General features: G+C 42.8%; 1 pseudogene; it reads left to right on the top strand.

Moving 5' to 3' along the window:
* Positions 1-1001: 1001 nt before the first annotated feature.
* On the top strand, positions 1002-4620 carry LOC117088291 (annotated as a pseudogene).
* Positions 4621-18436: the final 13816 nt, after the last annotated feature.

The following is an 18436-nucleotide window of genomic DNA, read 5'->3' on the forward strand; positions in this document are numbered from 1 at the left end:
TGCCTAGAGAGTTCCCCTCTGGAGGACACTACAACTGCAGGGCCCCTTCTTCACCCCTAAACAGCAGGAAGTAGATAGAGAGGTCATTGCCCAATTCCCAACAGCAGTTGGGGTATCCTGTGTAGAGGGGGTATTGAGAGGTGAAGCCGGCTGGGCTTCTGGGTTGGGTGGGGATTAGGGAGAACTTTTATGTCTAGCTAAAGGATTGTAAATGCACCAATCAGCACTCTGTGTCTAGCTAAAGGTTTGTTAAATGCCCCAATCAGGACTCTGTAAAAATGGACAAATAAGCACTCTGTAAAATGGACCAATCAGCAGGACATGGGTGGGGCCAAAGAAGGGAATAAAAGCTGGCCACTCCCAGTGGAGACCTGCTTGCGTCCCCTTCCATGCTGTGAAAGCTTTGTTCTTTCACTCTTCACAATAAATCTTGCTGCTGCTCACTCTTTGGGTCCGCACTGCCTTTATGAGCTGTAACACTCACTGCAAACGTCTGCAGCTTCACTCCTGAAGTCAGGGAGACCATCAACCACCAGGAGGAACAAATAACTCTGGATGCGCAACCTTTAAGAGCTGTAATACTCACTGCAAAGGTCTGTGACTTTACTCCTGAAGTCAGCGAGACCACGAACCCACCAGAAGGAAGAAACAACTCTAGATGCACCACCTTTAAGAGCTGTAACACTCACCGCAAAGGTCTGCAGCTTCACTCCTGAAGTCAAGCGAGACCACGAACCTACCAGTAGGAAGAAACTCTGGACACATCTGAACATCTGAAGGAAAAAACTCCAAACACACCATCTTTAAGAACTGTAACGCTCACCGTGAGGGTCTGCAGCTTCATTCTTGAAGTCAGCGACACCAAAAACCCACTGGAAGGAACCGATTCCAGACATACCAGGGTGCCTGGCAGGGTCTCAGTCACAAACAAGACAGCTTTCAGACTTTGGGAACATGTGCTGGGCTGTAGTGGCAACAAAGTGAACTTGTTGTTGAGTACCATGATATTGGAAAAAGGCTTTCAAAATTCTGCTTGGCGTAAGAATTGCCTCAGAGTTTGGAAAAGCCCTGAGTTGTTAGGGGAACAAAAATGGTGTCACGAGGAGGAAGAAGGGATAAGATTAAGGCAGGAACTGATGGTTTAAATGTTCCCAGTCGTCAGGTCCTAGGTTCCAAATTGGAGTTTTCTTACCCTGAGGGCTTGGGTGACTCCAGCCCCTAAGCCTAGCGTGGAGTAGAGGTAGTCAGGAGCAGCACCATTCCAATTCCGCCTTGTTGGCTGCTCATAAGGACAACAATTGCCAATGCTACTCTTGTTTAAATTGAGACACGCCCTTATGAGCTTGTCATCTCTTTAGCCAGACTCTCTTATTTTTTCTTCAATACACATTCCCAAAATAAAAAACATAAAGTGATAAAAAAAAAAAAAACCAAAAACTGAGGTTGAAGGTTGGAACTGAGCTTCTCTGAGAATGCTCTTTCTATATTTTTAATTTTAATATATATATTATATTTTTTTTTTTTTTTTTTTTTTTTAGACGGAGTCGCTATTGCTCAGGCTGGAGTGCAGTTGTGCGATCCTGGTGCAGTGGCACGATCCCGGTTCACTGCAACCTTCATCTCCCTGGTTCAAGCTATTCTCCTTCCACCTCCTGGGTGCTGGGATTACAGGCGTGAGCCACTGCTTCTGGCCTGAGAATGCTCTTTCTGGAGAGTAGCTTGGTGTAAAGAAGAGGACTCTGGCTTCAGAAAAAGGCAGACTTCGGTTTAGATCCTAGCTCTGCTCCCTGGTACTCACCAGAAACTGATGAAGCCTGTAACGCCTTGGTCATCACTTACCTCTCCGTGAAATAAAGATAAGGATAAACTACAATAATTATATATAATTCTATAGGCTTGCAAAACAAAAGTTATAAATAATTAAATCAATATAATTTATAAACAAAATTATATAATAAACTTCTACATCCAGTCAGCCTTCTATAGCCACAGGCCCTCTATATCCTGCATCCATTAGTTTAACCAACGTGGCCCGCGAGGGGGCGCGAGTGGGCACCAGGGCCCAGTGGGAAGGGGGCCGGGAGCCCCCGAGGCGCAAGCGCAGTGCAGAACCCCTCCATTTTGTCTTCACCGCAGCCACAGCGGCAGGTCGTGCGCGCCTGCCTGCAAATGTTTGAAAGAGGAACTGAGCGTTGCCATCTCCGCTGTGGGGAGAAAGTCCAGCAAAGCCAAGGAGAAGAAACAGAAGTGGTTGGGGGAGCCAACAGCCATGGATGCTGTTTGTGCCAAAGAGGATGCTGTCAACAGGCTTGGAGACCCTCTGAAGGCTGTTCAGGAAATCTGATTGAAACCGGACTGAATGTCACCACTGAGTACAGGCGAGGGTCTGGACTGCAGCCAGCCACCATGGATTGGGCCTTGGACCTGACCAAAAGCGATGTATAAGCAGACCATGTATGAGCAGAGGGAGTGGGGCTGGAAGGACAGAGAGAAAGACCCAGCCTGGTACCTCGTCGCCTGGGAATGCAGTTACCTTCTGTTGCCTTTGCTTACTTCTGCTTTGATGTGGAGTGCAGGGGATGAAGTCCTGCATGGGAAGCGAAGTGTGGCGGAAAGGCCTGGGGGAATTTATTTCTACAGAGCCTGCAGCTCATGCCCGACAGCACACAGATGAAGGAGGTTATGTTAATGGTGTTCAGGCACAATCATGGCACCTACCAGTTCTTCAGAGAAGCCTGCAGTTTGAAATTGATGACTCTTGTCCCAGCGTGTCTGGTTGCTGTGGGGAGGGCTGCTCCTGTAAGATCCTGAGCTGGAGAACCAAGTTTGGGGACAGCCAGCATGCCCATGAAGGTAGGCACTGTGGTGGCTGCTGCCACTGACCTCCCAGAGCCACTTGCAAATCACAGTACTCTCTTCTAAGGTCTGTCGTCTCTCTTGGTCTCATCGTTTGCCAGGTGCCCTCAGAGCTGTGGCCTCAGCCCTGCACCTGTCAGGCTGCACCCGAGAACGCAGAACTCTGGGAGAAGTGGTATGAGCTGCCCCTCCTCCTCTCTCCTGGGAGACCAGAGTGCTAGGAGAGAATGAAGAGGAGCGGGAAGAGTGGGTGGAGGCCTGGCCATGAAGCTCATCCTCACATAGTGAGGCTCCTGGGCCCTGGGTGGAGGTTCTCCCACTTCTCTGCAGCTCCTGGATAACTGGCAAACTCCCCTCCCCTACACATGAACACTTGGGAAAGTGGAATGTTTATGTTCACTTTTATGAAAATCTTGGAGTCCTGGGTCTGTGGTTTGGAGCCCCAAAGAGGAACGCATTGGGTGTAAGATCTGGGCATAGAGAGGGGCTTCAGAGAGACTAAGGTTTTCGCAGGTGGAATGCGCTGATGGAGACTGTGGGAAGATCTTTTGTGCCAAGATGCAGGGAAGTGAGGAAAGCTCTTTCCTGCTGTTTTTATGGATTCGTGGAGTGGACTCAGCTTGGGACCAGCAGCCTCTGGGAGGAAGGCTGGCTCTGTCATCATGCTATCAGTATGAGAGAGGCTGAAAGGACCAGGAATGAGGTGTTATATGCTGTCAGTGTGAGAGAGGCTGAAAGGACCAGGAATGAGGTGTTATATGGGACCCGCCATGGGGATAACTGCTTCTCTAGGCTCTTGGATGTTGCTGCATTCTAAGCTTAACATCTTGGTTTCAGGGCAGTGACTTGAGGTTTTTATTCATAGAAGAAAACCAGAGGTTCTGCTTGTTTCTCTCTGCCAGTCCCCACCACTCATTCTCCTCTGCTTCTTGCCTGTACCCCAGATACCTCTGTTCTTAGTCTCCGGGGGAGAATAACATCAGGGGCCCCTCATCTTCTCCCAGAGGTATCAGCACCAAGAGATTGGAGACGCCTTTTCCTCTCATCTCTTGGTGCTGATAGTTCTCTGAGGGTAAAAGCATACTTTCCCACCACCACCGTCCCTCTTCAGAGAGCCCCCAGACAGCAGCAGTCCCCCTGCCCTCGCTCTCCAGCCTTGCCCCTTACTGCCTCAGTGAGGCATTAGTGCCACTGCCATGACCCAGCCAGGCCATAGTTAAAGCTGCAGCAGGAATGCCTCTCAGTGGCCAAAACAGCTGCTTTTCTTTCTGAGGTCACCCTGTGGCTGCAGCAGGGGGAGAAGGCCAGATAGGATAAAGAGGTTGCAGCCTCAGAACTAATACTCATCATGATCTCTAGGCCTTGTTCCCCTTCCAGGGAAGAAAAAACAATCCTTATCAAGGAAAAATCACCCAACACTTCCCGTTGGACATCCCTGAGTTCTGCTTTGGGGAGTATCGGAAAGGTTCTAGCCTTCATGAAATTGCTATCCTGGAGATCTGTTGGTCTCTCTGACCTCAGCATCTGCTCACATCTCACACTCTGCTCAACTCAGGCAGTCTATCCTGGTAGATCTCCCCAGAGTGGTCCTTGATTCTCACCTGGATTCCTACTTATGCAGAGGCCTGCATACACAGGGCCTCCCTCACCCAGTCTGGTCCCTGTAAATAAAGAAAAAATATATATATATTTTCTTTAGCAACTTATCACTGGAATCAAAGGGAAAAAGTCATCTCTTTTTGTATTGGTTGTATTTGTATGTCAAAAAAAGACACTTTGTTAAAAAAAATTCAACCAATGTGGATTGAAAGTATTATTTTTCTAAGTAGAAGGCCAGGCACAGTGGCTCACACCTATGATCTCAGCACTTTAAGAGGCCAAGGCAGGTGGATTGCTTGAGTCCAGGAGTTTGAGACCAGCCTGGGCAACATGACAAACCCCTTTTCTACTAAAAATACAAAAATTAGCCAGGCGTGGCGGTGCACATCTGTAGTTCCAGCTACTCAGGAGGCTGAGATGGAAGAACCACTTGAGCTGGGAGGTAGGCAGTGAGCTGAGATTGCACCACTGCATTCCAGCCTGGGTGACAGTGAGACTCCATTTCAAAAAAGAAAACAAAAACAAAAACAAAGCAAAAAGGTTGGTTGAGTCTCTACTGAACATGTATAGACTTTTCTTCTTGTCACTTTTTTTCTTATCTCCCAAATAATATAGTATAACAATTATTTACAAAGCATTTAGATTCTATTAGATCTTAAAACTAATCTAGGAGATGGTTTAAAGTACGTAGGAGGATTGCATGGGTTGTACGCAAAGATTTTATGCAAATACGATACCATTTTCTATAGGAACTTGAGCATTCTTGTATTTTAGTATCCACAGGGGTCCTACAACAAATAACCCATGGATACTGAGGAATGACTGTAATATATAATTATATGTATAATAATTGCTAAGAGGAATCATATTAGCTGTTATCATTTGGTTACTTATTAATAATTTTATAAATTACAAGATTAACTTTTTCCAAGCTTAGCAAATAAACTTGATTTACATTGATCTGCTTTTGGAGATAAAGAATGATCTTTGGCAAGGTTTTAGACATGTGTGCCAGGGACCTTCATAATTGACAATAATAGTGACATTTTTGTGGGTTATTAACACCGTAAACCACTGTGGTAGACTGCTCTAGACTTTATAGCTGCTGCTTATGACTTACTGATACTTTATCTTTTACATTTTAAACTATGAAATATTTCAGACACCTCCCAAAACACAAAAATAATAGACGCTTATATGAAGGGTCTACAGAAGGTTCATGGAAAATGAGTATTATGAAAAAACTATGCATGGATTTCAAAATTGTTTTGCACCAAAGTAAACTGAAACTAACTTGTAACATATCTGAACAGGATCTAGTTTGAGGCACTAAAAAGAATAAGACATCAGTTTGAAAATAGCACCTATCAGAGCAATATGAATTCTGCTAAAATTGATGCAAGACCAAACATCAAATTTATGGTGAAGCTTGAGTGGAAGAATAGTGAAATCACTGATGATTTAAGACAATCATAATGAAGATAATTCCCAGTTTAGATAAGTCAGCAGTTTACAAACAGATAACTCATTTCAAGAGGGGATGAGAATGTTGAAGATGAAGGTCCCAGCAGCAGACCATCTACGTCAAGTTTTGAAGGGGATTTAATGGCAGAAACAATAGCCAATGCCATAGATATCTCAGTTGGTTCAACTTACACAATTTTGACTGAAAAATTAAAGTTGAGCAAACTTTCCACTTGACGGATGCCAAAACCATTGCACCCAGATCAGTTGCAAACAAGAGAAGAGCTTTCAATAGAAATTTTAAATTAGTGGGATCAAGATCCTGAAGCATTCCTTCAAAGAATTAGAACAGAAAATGAAACATAGCTTTCATTTCAATCCTGAGGATACGGCACAGTCAAAGCAATGGCTACCAGGAGGAGGAAGTGCTCCAGCCAAAGTAAAAGCAGACCAGTCAAGAGCAAAGGCCACGGCAAAAGATTTTCTGGATGCTCAAGGAATTTTGCTTTTTTATTTTCTGGAGGGTAATAAAATGATAACATCTATTTATTATGAGAGTGTTTTGAGCAAGTTAGCCAAAGCTTTAGCAGAAAAATGCCCAGGAAAGCTTTACCAGAGAGTCCTTCTCCACCATGACAATGCTCCTCCTTGTTCCTTTCATCACACAAGGGCAATTTTATGAGAGACTAGGAAGTCAGTAGGTGTCCACCCTACAGTCCTTATTTGGGTCCTTCTGACTTCTTTTTGTTTCCTAATCTTAAAGTTTTAAAAGGCACCTAGTTTTCTTCAGTTAATAAGGTAAGAAAGACTGCATTGACATGGTTAAATTCCCAGGACCCTCGCTTCTTTAGGGAGGAACTAAATGGCTGACATCATCACTTACAAAAGTGTCTTGACCTTGATGGAGCTTATACTGAAAAGAAATTTTTTTTTTTCAGTTTTTAACCTTTTAATTTCATTTTTTCCATGAACTTTCTGAAGTCACCCCATATGCCCACTGCTGATGTTAAATGTATATTTTTTGCCACATTTTTAGATCCTTTTAAGAAGCATTAAAATATTTCTAAACTTTGTTTTGGCTCTTTTATATCCATAAACAATTACACCATTTGCTTGATTTGTTTAAAAAATTTAAATAGATGGTATAATCTAAATATACTTTGCAAAGTATATTTTTTTCACTCTATGTATTTGAGACTTAATCATGTTCATATACATATAACTTCCTCAGTCATTTTAATTGCCGAACAGTATTTCTCATAAAATTCAATGTGGTTTATTTATCTATTCCTCCGTGAGATGAATAGATAAATTATTTTTTCTTTTGGTTTATTTATGTATTCCTCCTACTCATGGACATTTAGATCCTCTCTTCCTCCTTACTTTCTACCTCTTTTTCTCCTTCCTTTTCTTTGCTTTTCTGTTGTGCACAGCAATGGTTATCCTCTTGGATGTCTCCTGGACTACGTGTATAAGAGTTTCCCCTAGGATGTTTCTCTACACGTGGAATTGCTCAGTTACAGAGCATCTTAACTTCACTGTTCATCCTCACCTCACTGGCTGCCGCGAAACTGCTTTCCAGAGGGATTGTTTCCATTCACTCTCCCAGCAGCCATATATGGAAATTTTCACTTCTCCACATTCTTGCTAATGCTTTATGTTATCTGACATTAATTTCTGCCCATCTGATAGGTGTGCCATGTTATTTTATTGTCATTTTAATTTTCATTTCCTTGAGTTTTATTGAAGTGGAATATTAAAAAATGTAATTATTAGACACTGATTTTCTCCATGAATCTTGTTTATATCCTTTGCGCATTTACCACTTGGCTCATTGCTTTCTTCTTATCAACTAAAAGGATAACTATATTCTAGATATTAATCTTTTACCATATTTGTTGGCTGCCAATAACTTCATTAAATCTGTAGGCTGATTTTTTTCAGGCTGCTTATGATTCCTTTATTATATGTATTTATTATGGTAAAAACACATAACATTAAATTTATCATCTTAACTATTTAAAAATTTTTAATATTTGTGGATACATAGTAGGTAGATACATTTCTGGGGTACATGAGATGTTTTGATACAGGCGTGCAATGCATAATACTCACATCATGGAAAATGGGGTATCCATCACTTCAAGCATTTATCCTTTGTGTTACAAACCATCCAATATACTCTTTTATTTATTTTTAAATGTACAGTTAAATTATTTTGACTATAATCGCACTGCTGTGCAATCAAATACTATTCATTTGATTCTGTCGAACTATTTTTTGGTACCCATTTAACCATTTTTATGTTTACAGTTCAGTAGGGTTAAGTAGAGTCACACTGTTATGAAATGGATCTCTAGAACTTTTTCTAGACATTTTAATTTTTGAGAAAGTCAAATTAATATGTATTTTTTCTTTATTGTTTTTGATCTTTATCCTTTAAGAAACCCTTCAATATCTGGAGGTCACAGATATTTGCCCATAATTTTTTAACATATTTTTCTCTCTCTCTTTTTTTTTTACATCTAGCTCTTTAATCTATCTGAACTTCATTTTTGCATATGGTTTGAGATAGGGAACTAATTTTATCTTTTGCCATATGGGTAGTCACGTGTCTCAACATCATTTATTGAAGAGTTCATTGTTTTTCTCACTTGTTTGTAGGGTTACCACTTTCATACACCAAATGTAACACACATGTAGTCTGCCTTATCATTGTGTTCCTGATGACTTCCAACTGCCTTTATTTTAGCTCTTTGCCTGGGGACTTTTACAGAACCACAGAGGCTAAAAGTGCTGGGATTCAGCATCCCATGGGAGCAGCTCATAACAAAAGCCAAAGAAGAATTGGGTCATGAAATCACAGCTCCCGCCTCCTCAGGTAGGGTAATTGTGAGACAAAATGTAGACCTTTTCCCCAAGTTTTCCCATGGGAAATAGTTCCATAGCCCATTGTTGTAGCTGGCTCAGGTGTTTCACCCTTTGCAGGCTACTCCCTCCCCGTTTCACTTTCCTGCAACTCCCAAATAATCTCTATTCTGTTCCATTGTTCTATTTGTCTTCCTTTGAGGCACTCAACTTTTTTTTTTTTTTTTTAAATGTCCCCAGGCTGGAGTGTAGTGGTGTAGTCATAGCTCACTGCCACCTTAAACTCCCAGGCTCAAACAATCCTCCTGTCTCAGCCTCCCAAGTGGCTGAGATTACTGGCGCATGCTACCATGCCTGTCTAATTTGTAAATTTTTTGTAGAGATGGGGTCTCACTCTGTTGCCCAGGCTGGTCTCAAACTCCTGACCTTAAACAATCCTCCCACCTCAGTCTCTCAAAGTGCTGGGATTACATGCATGAGCCACCATGCCCGGTCTGAGGCATTCAGCTTTTTAAAGTCACTGAAGTCATTCAGCTTTTTAAAGTGTCACATAGCAGGTTGACCTAAGAACAGACCTCCAAAACCCTCCAGTGACCCTGAACTTTGTCTTCTGCTGTGTACTGTCACATCTTAGCCTTAGCATCCTGCCCGTGTTTTGATTCTCCTGCTCCTGCTCCTATATTCGTGTCACCTGGTCCCTTACCCTCACACTCAGCACAGCCTGTTTTTCCTCCTGTGACTTAAGACCTGCTTCACTTGAGATCATGTGGATTTTCCTTCATGCTGTGGTCTTTAGCTCCTTGCTTAACTGTCACACAAACAGGTCCATCATGAAAAAAATGGAACAAAACTGGAGAAGGAAAAGAGTGCAGATAATCAGTTGTTATTTACATGGTGCCCCTTAGGGTCCTTCTTGGGTTTTATTGCACCTTGAAGAAAAAGTTGCACTTCTACTGTAGCAAAGTGAGGAACTATGCATTGATTTCACAATCTACTTAGTTGATTTCATGATTAGGTATTTTCATGTGCTTTTCTACTTTTCTATCAGTCTGAAAGGTTATGTGTTCCCTTCACCTCCCACTCCTATTACCTCACTGAAGCAATGTGGCCTAGAACTTTCTGATCAGTCATTCTTCAGATCAGAGCATGGGGGAACAATGTGGGAGAAAAACATTCAGAGGTCGCTCAGGTAATTATCTCTTGTTCCTTTGGAGGGATTAAAAATTCATTTCAGAGCTCCCTGTATATTTCTTATAATCATGTCATGACTTGAATATAATTCTTATTACAGTTGTAAGTGTAATCATTATCAACTAATACTTTTATTGTCTACTTAAAGTCTTGAGTTTTTTTTTTTAAATATTGCTATGAGAATTATTATATGTAATGTCTGGATCCTACAGACCCTACCTCAACAATTATAGTTAAAAATACTGAAGTCCCGAGCAAGCAAAACCAGGAAAATAGCCTTCACATAGATTTCTTATCTTAGTACTTCGTATTTCTGTCTGTCTGAGAGAACTGCACATTACTGCAATAGGGGTAAAAATTCAAAAAAAGAAGTGACCATACAATTACAAAAGGTGGTATTAATATCAGGGAGGGGGACTGATACAGTGAAGGCCGGAAAAATTAAAGGTCAAGAAGAACCATCTAATACATCATTTGTTCAAGTTTTGAGCGTATTGGAAAGAGCTTATCCTTTAAGAACTCTGATTCTGTCCAGTTTTTGCTTTCAGTTGTTTCTGAGCTCTACCATGCGATCTTTCTCTGCCCTGAGCGTCGCTTAGGCTACAGAGAATATAGAGTAAGTTGTGACTCCAAACTGTGTGGTAAATCTGACAGAATCTGTCTTAAGCTTTTCTGTTAACTGTTTTTTTTATAGGTGGCTATGTTGTTGTTTATCTGCAGTAAACATTATTCTTGACATAGACATATGGATTTTACTTATTTTATATATGTGTGCAAAGTTAACTTCAGTTTCATCCTCCCTCCCTCCCTCCCTCCATTCTGCTTATTTTTTTCTCCTTTGCACATTTTGCTGAGAATCTGTTCATGTACTCTGCTTTCTCACAGTTGCTTTCAGACTTTTTTTTTTTTTTTTTTTTTTGGAGACAGCGTCTCTCTCTTTCTCTGTCACCCAGGCTCAGGTGCAGTGGAACTGTCTCAGCTCACTACAAACTCAACCTCCTAAGCTCAAGTGATCCTCCTACCTCAGCCTCACAAGTAGCTGAGCCATCACACCTGGCTCATTTTTAAATTTTTTGTAGAGATGAAGTGTCACTCTGGGCTCAAGGGGTCCTCCCACCTCTGCCTCACAGTTGTGTGCCACTGTGCCTGGCCATTTTCAGACTTAAAAAAAAATGATTTTCATTTACTTTTTCCTGGGAAGGCTCTTGGGTACAATGTTAGGTGTTATTTAAATCTAAACAGCCACCTGGCCAGCGTTGTCCCTTCGAGTTTCCTCTGGGGGGAGCTCATGGATCCTCTGCTTGAACTGTTCTGTGGCAGGCACAGCAGCGAGTGCCTAAGAGTGCAGAGCCGGGGGCCTTGTGGCTTTCCTAGCTCCCTTTCCTGTTCCTAGTGTTTTAAATTAAACTTTTATTCCAAGGAAGGGCCCTGATTCCAACCACATGAAGTGACTATTTTGGAAAGCCCTGTGGACTCCAAAGCACTGTAATTAAAGAGCAAGGGATTCCTTTTCAGATAATTGAAAGGTGGTGGCAGAGACCCAGGAGTTAAATATTTTTTAGGTCATGTTTGCACGTAGATTTTCCTCTTTAAACCTGTGCTTCTTGCCTGTGAACACTATTTTTCTAAAAGTCCAGCAGCAATTTTTGTAAGGGTTTGAAACAGTAGGTTTGCCTTCACCTGAGAAACTCTGCAGGCCATTGACAGATCCCATGGTGCCACAAGCAGTATCTGTGCAACTTTCTGAGCAAGTCTCACCTGCCTCCTGGGGTTCCACGTGGCCGTCAGGGGCCAACACTGTTAAATGCAAAACTCATGACGTTCTTGCTGTCTTCTCCCTGAGGATAAGGGAGTAACTTCTCTTCTTTGTGCTCGCGCACTACCCTGTTCCTGCCCTATAAATAGCACTGGCCACACTGAGTTAGAATTACCCACTTGTCTCTCATTTCCCCAGGCCATATGGACATACTCAGAGTTACCCATGACACCACTCTCCAGGGAGCTCCAGCTTCTCTAAGCCCTTTTTTATCTTCCATTTACTCTGGGTTCTGATTTTGCCTTGCCTCTGCAGTCTTAACAATGTTCTTGCTGTACAGTTCTTGACTTTCTGCTTTCTTATCAGGCCAAAGTGACAATTCTGTGGCCTCCAGTACCTACCCAGTGCCTGGCACAGAGTAGGCCTGCAATAAGTATGACTGGCCAAATGAGAGTTCTGCTAATACCTTTATTATAATTTTCTTGCTCTTTTTTCCTCCAGTTATCACCAATGGGGTGATTTGGTGAGGGCCAGACTCTCCTTCCAAATTAATAAATGCAACTCTTCTAAGTCAGGTGGCAAGAACTTTTGGCAGGAACAGTTCCTACACAGTAGTCAATATATTATTTCATTTGTGCAGCCCCTGCTTATAGCTGATTCCTATGAGATGGAATTTCTCAACAGTTGAATTGAAGGACATTTGGATAACACCATCTAAGGTCACTCCCAGAACTATCCCTCCATGCCAGTCTCATGGCTAGAGGGGAAGCCTTCATGAATGTGTTGGTCAAGCAGGTTCATGGCAACAACAAAAATCTTCAAAAGGTTCTTCCCCTAAACTATGTATTACTAAGTCCTCAAATCTAGTAGATTCGGCTTTGCTTCACCTGTAAAACACACAGATGCAGGAGATAGAAGGATACCAAACCACTCTTTGAACTTACTGAATCTTAGCAATGGATGAATTGGCCCTAGAAGGCATGCTAAGAACCTGTAAGTTTATTGTAGCCAAATTTTGGTACGACGTGTTTCAGTGTCACCGTGGCAACATCTGCTCAATGAAATGGACCCAATAGTCCCATAGACAGTTGTTTTGGGATAAACATAGAAACTGACCCTTCTGCTGTTAAAGCTTGAAACTTGTATCTGTTTTAAAGTTCCTTCCTCAGGAAAGGACCTTCAGGAAGTATCAAAGAACGGAAACTCACCAGATAACTGCACCAGATACCTCCTTGCCCCACCCTAGTTCCTGTTTTCTTACACATTGTTACATTTCCTCCCTCCTCTGTAAACCCCTAGTTTTGGTCAGTTAAGGAGATAGATTTGAGACTGAGCTCCCATCTCCTCGGCTGCAGCACCTGATTAAAGCCTTCTTCCTTGGCAATACTTGGCATCTCAGTGATTGGCTTTCTGTGTAGTGAGAAGCAGGGCCTAGACCAAACCCCTGGAGTTTTGGTAACATCAACAGTACAATAATAAATGGTAATAATGGCCGGGCGCGGTGGCTCAAGCCTGTAATCCCAGCACCTTGGGAGGCCGAGACGGGCGGATCACGAGGTCAGAAGATCGAGACCATCCTGGCTAACACGGTGAAACCCCGTCTCTACTAAAATATACAAAAAATTAGCCGGGCGAGATGGCGGGCGCCTGTAGTCCCAGCTACTCGGGAGGCTGAGGCAGGAGAATGGCGTAAACCCGGGAGGCGGAGCTTGCAGTGAGCTGAGATCCGGCCACTGTACTCCAGCCTGGGCGACAGAGCGAGACTCCGTCTCAAAAAAAAAAAAAATAAATAAATAAATAAATAAATAAATGGTAATAAATAAATAAAATAAATAAAAACGTTGTATATAGTAAACCACATGGTCATAGTTACTGTTGGAATGGGAGTGCAGAAAAGGCAGTTGAAGGAGGAAGCAAAACAAGAGGTCAAAGAGAGGCAGAGTCAATTATATTAAAATCCAGATAATTTTAATATAATAAATACATAAAAAATATGAAAATCAGGACTTGGAATTTGGTTCTACAGATTTAGAACCTATATGAGGTTCACTCCAGTTGACTATTTTATGCATAGTAAATTGAATTTTCATTTCTAAACTTTAGCCTCCTGACTTGCTAAAGTGCTCAGACCTTACATGGTACATAGGGCTTAAAAAGTGAGGCTTAACTGATTTGGTGTCCAGAGTCCCCGCTTGCTTGGTGGACCATTGGAAAGGCAAGTGTGTGGCTTTTTTCTAGGATACTTCCCCAAGTTAGTAACATCTCTTGTGGACCCTTGTTTGAGAGTAAATACTGGTGCTCTAAGTCATTGTTTCCCTTCAGGAGGACTCGTACAGATAAATAGGTCACCCCAATAGCTGAGTGATCCCACAACCATCACCATCTTTGGTTATAAAACGATCTCCGCATTTAGATTTTGAGCTCCTAGAGGGGAGGTCTCCAATATTCTTTATTTCCTTTAATTTCTCAGCATCTTGCACATTGCATGTGTACGGCTAGGTGGAAGCTTCATGAGTATTTATTAAATGATTGATCAGAGGAAACAAGGAGAGTAACTTCATGTAACTGGAGTGGCTTATTGAAAAGTGTGCCACCAATCCCTGTTTCTGTGTAGTAAACCTGTAACACATCTGTGGCATTGCATCTTAAATTGTGGCTCCTACTGAATGGTACGTACATCCCAGGTAGACTTGGAGGCTCGGCTCACATGGCCTCTGCACCCCCTCTCATAGCTTCCTTTCTAATGTATCAAGGAGATTCTCTGAGAGTCTCCTTGTATCTTTGAAGACTGCTAACTCTAAGGCAGTTTTTTGTTTTTCCTCCTGAAGGCAGTGAGGAATAGCCTTATTTTGAATAACTGTGACCTCTTGTGGGCATGTGTGGGGACTGCACCCCAACCTCTGTTCTAAGTAGTAGGCCGCATGCCTTGCTTGGGGCCACGTTGGCTCACTCTCCACTGACAAGTCTCAATATAGTCTCCTCTCCTCCTACCGCCCCACCCTGCCTCACCCACTGAAGACTGAGTGACCTGGAATAGGAGTATTCTAAATTGGAAGGCTTAATTCAGTGTGACAAGGCAACCCTATTCATTTGCCTCTGCCTTGAGTTGGGATTTCAAATCTCTCCCTGTGTCTACAGGATTGAACTGGCATGAAGTGCATTAGCTTCCCACTAGAGTTGGTGCAATTCTGCCTCAACTCTCTCTCCATCTCCCTTGGTGACTTCTTTACACCAGGAGGCAACCTGTCTTTATGGTTCTCCTTCAGCAAACACACACTTTTCTCCCCCAGAGACAGGTTTCCATGGAAACCAATCCAAAGGGGAACATTCTGGAGAGGTAGAGTTTGTGGTGTAAGGTGTGGTGAAAACCACAAGAGGGGTGTGTGGAGAAGGCAGTTATGTCAGGATTATGTTAGAAATGTGAACAAAAATGTACTGAGGCAGTAAGAAAGCACATTAAAATTTAAAAATGTTTTTAAATGTTGCTATTCCATGGGAGTGACACATCCTAGAGAAATCAGAAGGCCATAGAGTGCCCACTGTGTATGAGGCATGATGCAAAGTGGAGGGAAGGACCCAGGTGGTGGATGTGACCTCGCCTCAGGGAGTTTGCAGCCTCTTTGGAGAGGTGAGATGGGCACACTGGACAATAGTACATCAAAGCAAAGAATGAATGGGACCCACACAACTGGACAGGATGCAGCCATGACTCCTGCTTTAGGCCAATCATCTTACCTTTAGAAACCAATCTTTTTTTTGTTTGACTGCTCTATTATATTAAAACAAATAGGCTGGGTTTGGTGGCTCATATCTGTAGCCCAACATTTTGGGAGGCTGAGATGGGAGGATCGCTTGAGGCCAGAGTTCGAGAGCAGCCTGGGCAACATGTGAAACCCCATCTCTAAAAATTTGTTTTAAAAAAATTAGCTGTGTGTGGTGGAATGCACTTGTGGTTCTAGCTACTCAGGAGGCTGAGGTGGGAGTTCGAGACTGCACTGAGCTATGATTGCACCACTACACTCCGGCCTGGGTGACAAAGTGAGACTTTATCTCTAAAACAGATGAATTAATAAATAAAATAAGCAGTTAGAAGAACATAATCTATACCGTGGTGAATTTAAGGAAACTCAATCTGTAGTCCCAAGTCTCAACCCCAATCAAAGGAAGATTTTAGTAAGGCGTGCTTTTATAGTTTTGGAGATGATCCAGAAGAGTTAGATGAGTGGAACAGAGAGGAGACAATGGTTTGCAACCTTGGCTAAGCATGCAAATCACCAAGGGAGTTTTAAATACTACTGCTGCCTCCCGGTCTTGGAGATTCTGATTAGCTTGGTTTGAGTCCAGAGAGCATGGACATTGGAATTCTTAAAATTTTCCCAAATGATTCTAGTGTGCAGCCATGTTTTAGAACCATTGGAAGATCCCATTCCTAGCACCTTCCTCCTCCAGCTACTGCGAAACACACACACGCACTCACACACACCCACACACCCACACACACCCACACACACACACCCACACACACACATACAGTTCCTACTCTTATAATTTTTATCTTTGCAGCAAATTGATTAAATATAAACCGTGGGACAGAGCTTTCAGTATACTCAAATTCAATAAGCACATAATTATGTTTAACATGCCAATAAGGGGGTGATATGGCCTGGAGGTGTACCACTGTAATAGATTGTGGGAAGACTTCAAATAAGTTTCCACAACTCTAATGTGCCTCTAATGTGATTGCAGTAATGTGTCTCTGACCTTTGACACATTTCCTTCAGCCAGCTACAATTCTGACTCGGTGCCAATGTTAGTGGCATGATGTCTGTGCCAAGGGTCATGAAAATAGAATCCGGTTTTCAGTGTCTGTTACAGCACATCACATATCCCTAAGCCCGCTTTCTCTGTCTCAGTGTCTCTGTCACTGTCTTCTCTGTGCATCATCTTTATACCTCTGTTTCTTTTCTGAATTTCCGTGCAAAAGTCAAGCACTTGGCAGAACAAGAATAACTTCTATTTTCTGACAAGGGCTAACTTGTTCCCAAATAGAAGTAATGTGCTTATTTTGTGTTTTCTGGTGGTAAAAATAGGAAAAGTGCTGCCTGATAAAACATCACCATGACATATAACATCCTTGTATTAGTCTGTTCTCATAGTGCTAATAAAGACATACCTGAGACTAGGTAATTAATGGAAAAAAAAAGAGGTTTAATTGACTCACAGTTCAGCATGGCTGAGGAGGCCTCAGGAAATTTACAATCATGGTGGAAAGGAAAGCAAACACATCCTTCTTCACGTGGTGGCAGGAAGGAGAAGAATGAGAGCCAAGCAAAGGAGGAAGCCCCTTATAAAACCATTAGATCACATGAGAACTTACTCACTATTATGATAATAGCATGTGGGAAGTTGTCCCATGATTAAATTATCTCCCACTGAGTCCCTCCCATGACGTGGGGATTATGGGAACTACAATTCAAGATAAGATTTGGGTGAGGACACAGCCAAACCATATCATAGTGCCCTTGGCCCCTCCGAAACCTCACATCCTTTCTACATTTTGAAACATAATCATGCCTTCCCGACAGTCCCCCAAAGTCTTGACTAATTCCAGCATTAACTCAAAAGTTCAAGTCCAAAGTCTCATCTGAGACAAGGAAAGTCCCTTCTGCCTACGAATCTCTAAAATCAAAAGCAAGTTAGTTACTTTCTAGACACAATAGGGGTACAGACATTGGGTAAATACACCCATTCCAAGTGGGAGAAATTGGCTAAAACAAAAGGGGCTACAGGCCCCATGCAAGTCTGAAATCCATTAGGGCAGTCATTTGATCTTAAAGCTCCAAAATGATCTCCTTTGACTCCATGTCTCACCTTCAGGTCATGCTGATGCAAGAGGTTGTCTCCCATGACCTTGGGATGCTCCGTCCCTGTAGCTTTGTGGGATACAGCCCCCTTCGTGACCGCTTTCATGGCTGGCATTGAGGGTCTGTGGCTTTTCCAGGCTCATGGTGCAAGTTGTCAGCAGATCTACCACTCTGGGGTCTGGAGGACTATAGCCCTCTTCTCATAGCTCTACTAGGCAGTGCCCCAGTGGGGACTCTGTTTGAGGACTTCAACCCCACATTTCCCTTCTGTACTGTCCTAGCAGAAGTGCTCCATGAGAGCTCCACCCCTGCAACACACCTCTGCCTGGACATCCAGGCATTTCCATACATCCTCTGAAATCTAGGCAAAGGTTCTCAAACCTCAATTCTTGTCCTCTGTGGACCCATAGGACCAACACCATGTGGAAACTGTCAAGGCTCGGAGCTTGCACCCTTTGAAGCTGTGACCTGAACTGTACCACCTTGGCCCCTTTTAGTTATGGCTGGAGTGGCTGGGACACAGGGCACCAAGTGCCTAGACTGCATGCAGCAGGGGACTCTGGATCCAGCCCATGAAACCATTTTTTCCTCCAAGGCGTCTGGGCCTGTGATGGGAGGGGCTGCCATAAAAGTCTCTGACATGACTTAGAGACATTTTTCCCATTGTCTTGGCAATTAACATTTGGCTTCTCATTACTTATGCAAATTTCTGCAGCCAGCTTGAATTTCTATCCAGAAAATGGGTTTTTCTTTTCTACTGCATAGTCAGGCTGTGAATTTCCCAAACTTTTATGCTCGGTCACCTCTTAAATGCTTTGTTGCTTAGAATTTCTTCTGC

This window comes from Trachypithecus francoisi, unplaced genomic scaffold (genome assembly GCF_009764315.1).
Source record: "Trachypithecus francoisi isolate TF-2019V2 unplaced genomic scaffold, Tfra_2.0 Lachesis_group10, whole genome shotgun sequence".
Taxonomy (NCBI): Eukaryota; Metazoa; Chordata; class Mammalia; order Primates; family Cercopithecidae; genus Trachypithecus; species Trachypithecus francoisi.